General features: G+C 45.8%; 1 long non-coding RNA gene across 1 annotated transcript; it reads right to left on the reverse strand.

Annotated features, from left to right (window-relative positions):
- Nucleotides 1-1,247: 1,247 nt before the first annotated feature.
- Nucleotides 1,248-4,586, reverse strand: LOC109759434 (uncharacterized). The gene is made up of 4 exons (XR_012183773.1): nucleotides 4,198-4,586; nucleotides 3,824-4,101; nucleotides 2,230-2,436; nucleotides 1,248-1,632 (listed from the first exon to the last, which is right to left on the reverse strand). It is a non-coding gene; the product is annotated as an uncharacterized lncRNA (long non-coding RNA).
- Between the last annotated feature and the right edge of the window lie 328 nt (nucleotides 4,587-4,914).

Below are 4,914 nucleotides of genomic sequence, written 5' to 3' on the forward strand. Positions count from 1 at the left end.
CAACCTTCTGTACCCACGAGATCCCATCTTGGGGCCTGTTCCAGAGGTCCGCCGGAGGGGGCATCAATCACGGAGGGCTTCTACATCAACACCATAGCCCCTCCGATGAAGTGTGAGTAGTTTACCTCAGACCTTCGGGTCCATAGTTAGTAGCTAGATGGCTTCTTCTCTCTTTTTGGATCTCAATACAATGTTCTCCCCTCTCTCGTGGAGATCTATTCGATGTAATCTTCTTTTGCGGTGTGTTTGTTGAGACTGATGAATTGTGGGTTTATCATCAAGTTTATCTATGAACAATATTTGAATCTTCTCTTAATTCTTTTATGTATGATTGGTTATCTTTGCAAGTCTCTTTGAATTATCAGTTTGGTTTGGCCTACTAGATTGATCTTTCTTGCAATGGGAGAAGTGCTTAGCCTTGGGTTCAATCTTGCGGTGTCCTTTCCTACTGACAATAGGGGCAGCAAGGCATGTATTGTATTGTTGCCATCGAGGATAACAAGATGGGTTTTTTTATCATATTGCATGAATTTATCCCTCTACATCATGTCATCTAGCTTAAGGCGTTACTCTGTTTTCATGAACTTAATACTCTAGATGCATGCTGGATAGCGGTCGATGAGTGGAGTAATTGTAGTAGATGCAGGCAGGAGTCGGTCTACTTGTCTCGGACGTGATGCCTATATGCATGATCATACCTAGATATTCTCATAACTATGCTCAATTCTGTCAATTGCTCAACAGTAATTTGTTCACCCACCGTAAAATACTTATGCTCTTGAGAGAAGCCACTAGTGAAACCTATGGCCCCCGGGTCTATCTTCATCATATTAATCTTCCAACACTTAGTTATTTCCTTTGCTTTCACTACAAGAAATATGTCAACTTGTGACCCTCACTATTGGCTGCTGAAAGGTCATTGTTTTTCATTTGCGACCTTTTTTTTGACCAAAAACAGAAGGTCAAAAGCTGGCAGTCGTAAACTAAAATTAACGACCATCTGTAAAAGGTCGTTGGTTCTTCGACCAAAATTTTGGTCACCAGCAGCCTCCCCAGACCACGTAGGATCAAGTGTGGCAAGCTGACGTGGATAAGAATCAGCCCGGTCCAGTTCGGTGTTTTACATGGGCCGAGCCCAACAATTCAGCCTATTTGTGTTTTTTTCCTGTCCATTATTGGATGGCTTCATGGGCCAAGCCCAACATTGTAGCCTTTTTATTGTTGGGCCATGGCCTTTTTGTCTAAACTATTTCATTTTCCATTTTTTATTAAATGGGTCCACTAGTCAGATGGGTCGGTCCCATTTGTCATGTTCTGGTAAGTGGGTCCCATCTATCAGGCTCATATTCTTCATATTTCAACCAGTATTTAAATTGGCAGACAAAAAGCACACATAATACTTTAAAGAAGAGCAACCAGATCAAGTAATACATTGGCAACAACAGTAAGCTCTATCTGTGCCAGTACATATGACCGTGTGTAATACAGTACTTTACAAGCTCTACAAGTGTAACGAGCTCTACAAGTATGATACAGTACTACTTTACAAGAAAATGACAACATGACAGACTCGTCGGACGACCAGTCGGGGTTGGGAACGAACAAAACGGCAACATGGCTTCCTCTGTCACCCTGTTACATGAATGAGAGAAGAATTAGAAAAACTAGGGCAAATATATTATGAACAGACCATTCAAGAAAATGACATTTATAGCTGTACCATTGCAAACCAAGAGATACCAAAACAGTGGAAGAGCAACAATTAATAATGTACTAGATTAGTCGGTAGGCAAATTAAATGAGTGCAGCAACTAGTTACCAAAATAGAGGCATGCTATGGTAATTGATGGTTGCTGTTGTTGTTTTATTAGTAGTGGCATACTCAAAATCTAACAAGTATTAGTACTCTGATGTGCTAGTGCTAGTATTAAAAAAGGATGAATTTGACTAGAACAAGGAAATGAAAAGAAGGACAAAAATTCTTTCTTGCAAATTAACGAACACATGCATAGCATAGCTAGCTAATGACCCAGAGGAAAAAAACTGATGAAGCAGCAAGGCCATGACCACCACCAAGTGCATAGCTACTCTACCTAATGGGCCATTACCAGAAAGCAAGCCATTTATAACTGGCTAACAAACATCAACCATTATAAAAATTACGATAGCAGCAGCCCGTGCAGGGAGATTAGCAGCAGGTTAGTGAGCAGAGGGAGAGGGAGGTGCTACCTGCTGGGAGTGGTGCATGGTCGTGGCCGGGCTTGACTCGTCGAGCTCAGGCAGGGCAACTTGGTTGCCTTGGAAGCAGAGGAGTAGACCCCTTGTTGCCGGACAGGGCCGGTGCCTAGGTGCGTCCCTCCTCGAGCAGGACAAGGCCATGTTCCCGACCAGAACTGGCATCCTCCTGTCGTCGTCGCCGTCCACGCCATGGGAGGTCTACAGAAAAGGAAGAGAACTAGAGAAGGTTAGTTTGCAAAGCTACAAGCTACGGTGTGTAGCAAAGATATTCAATCTATTCAGCAAAAACAACACAAAAATATATGACAGTCTGCAGAACAACATAGCATCATTCACAAGCAAAGTATAGGATGCAAACAGCAAGTAGTACCATAATTCCCATCCCAGTCATACATTGAATTCATTAAAGGCTACAGATTCATATAATTTATTAAAGGCTACAGGTAAAAAATAGGTAGATCTCTTTCTTCTTTGATTTATGCTAGCAGAGATGTAGCAGGCAGGAAGGTAGGAAGCAATCACATATGCATGTATGTATGAAGCAGATCATGAAAAGAGCAACATCTAATTAACTTGATTGCCTTGCAGATGACACACAAGATGAAGAGCACTTGGACAGAAAGAAATACGTTTAAAAATAGAGAGAAAGAGGTAATCTGCCGCATACAAGATTTTAATTTAAAAATAGAGAGAAAGAGTTGCGGTCCGCAAAGTTTCTACAAAAGATTTTATGGACAAATCCTTATTACAAGTTGCATGCATGCGAGAAAGGAAGCTGATAGTGAGAGAGAAAAATACGTTTGCATCGTACATCGTCCTGCAAGAGAGCATTCAGTGATTAGGCTTACTAATTGCCCCTCAACCCATACTGCTTGCTGTTATACATACACAAGAGACAACAAGCTGTTCAAGTGTTCACTCTAGGAATGCTTTCTAAATAATTGTATAAACGAAGGCTACTTATCACCGACGAACTATAAGGTTTACAGTGCACTAGAGGAAAATTGGTGATTATCATTTTGTAATTAGATTGTAATAGCCATCGAGTTTCCAGTAACACTCAAAGATGAAAGCTTGGAAACTCTTCTCTAACTACTGGATTAACAGAGCTTGCAAGCGTTCCGTCGAACGGAAGACTGAAGCAAGAAAGTGACCAATCAAGCTACACACGAATATAAGCCCATGATTATGCTTACTGATCCAGACACGACAAGCTATTCAAGTTTTCGCTCCAGGAATGCTTCTGCTCTGAACATTTTTTCAAGGGAGAGCTGCTATTATGTCAGTAGTACTGAGGAAATAGCAGGTTTGCAGTGTCTGTACTAGACCAGAAAGAGGAACAATGGCTGGTAGAGCACCCAATCAAATTTGGACTTCAGATTGTCAGTTTTCAGTAAGACCACTCTTGTTAGTTTTCAAGAACATGAGACCACTAGCAGCAGCTAGCAAGTGCAAGTGATTAGCAGCAGCTTGCAGGCATTCTGTCAAACAGAAGCTTGACAGACCACAAAGAGCAGGGCTCGATGGCCGGGCATGGACAGAAAGAGCACTGGAGAAAACAAAGGAGGGGAAGGTAGTGGCTCACTTACGTCCGCAGAGTCGGACTGAGCGGCCCTGAGTAGCACAAGGAAGAATCGAGAGGAGGGAGCTCGGGGACCAGCAGAGGCACGTCCATCTTGTCCCCCCGAGTTCCAGTGACGATTGATCTTGGTGAGGCCCGGATCTGGACCCCTCCTCCGGCACGGCACGGCCCGTACGAGCGGCTTCAGAGGGCACCGACCGCACGGCCGCGTCGTCGTCGTCGTCAACCACACAACAACGGAAGAAGCAGACGAAGCCGTGGTCTCCTACTAGGCTGTGCACCTGCACGCATGCATTAGGGAGGGGAGGAAGGAAACCGCATCAGCAAAATCAAACCAAGCAACAGAGAGAGACCAGGAGGAGGAGAGAGAGGCGGACCTTGCATGGCGTCGAGCACGGTGAGGGAGGTGGCGAGCAGCGCGAGGAGGTGGCGGCTGTGCTCCCCGTCCTCGGCCTGGTAGAACACGCCCACGATCTTCCCCAGATCCGTCCCCGCGGTGGAGTCCATGGCAGCAGTGCGTGCTGGGCCTGGGCGTTGGGTCGATGGGATCGAGGCGTGCGGGCATGGAGGGAGGAGGATTCGTCAGGGGACCGAGCCCTTCCTCGCCATCGTCTCCGGCCGCCGTGGGGTGCGGGGTCGGGGCCCGCACGGTGGTGGCACCCTGATCCGGCGACGCAGGAGGCCATGGTGCCGAGTGATGCAGGCGATGCAGGGGCGCGGCACCGCACTCAGGAGATTGGGTTGGGGATTGGGTTTGGGCGGCGACGGAGAGATCTGGATCGGGGAGAGGGGGAGAGACAGACGGCGGCGGGAGAGGGGAATTGGGTTGCTGCTTTGGTTTGGTTTGGGTCGCTATGACCCGAGAGGTGAATGATAGACGTTGGATCCTTCGGAGCGGACGGTTCAGATCGACTATAGTGGGGTGATCCGTGAGAAGTGCCCTGATTGGTTCAGAAATTTTGTGATTTAAAATAGTTTGTAAGTACTAAAACTAGGGGGATTTTGTGAAGCAACTATCAAAATATTTTGCAAAATGGCACAACCAAATTTTTCACTCAAGTTAGACCCCATTTTATGGATGATCACCGATTTCC

The sequence above is a fragment of the Aegilops tauschii genome, chromosome 5 (assembly GCF_002575655.3).
Source record: "Aegilops tauschii subsp. strangulata cultivar AL8/78 chromosome 5, Aet v6.0, whole genome shotgun sequence".
NCBI classification, from domain to species: Eukaryota; Viridiplantae; Streptophyta; class Magnoliopsida; order Poales; family Poaceae; genus Aegilops; species Aegilops tauschii.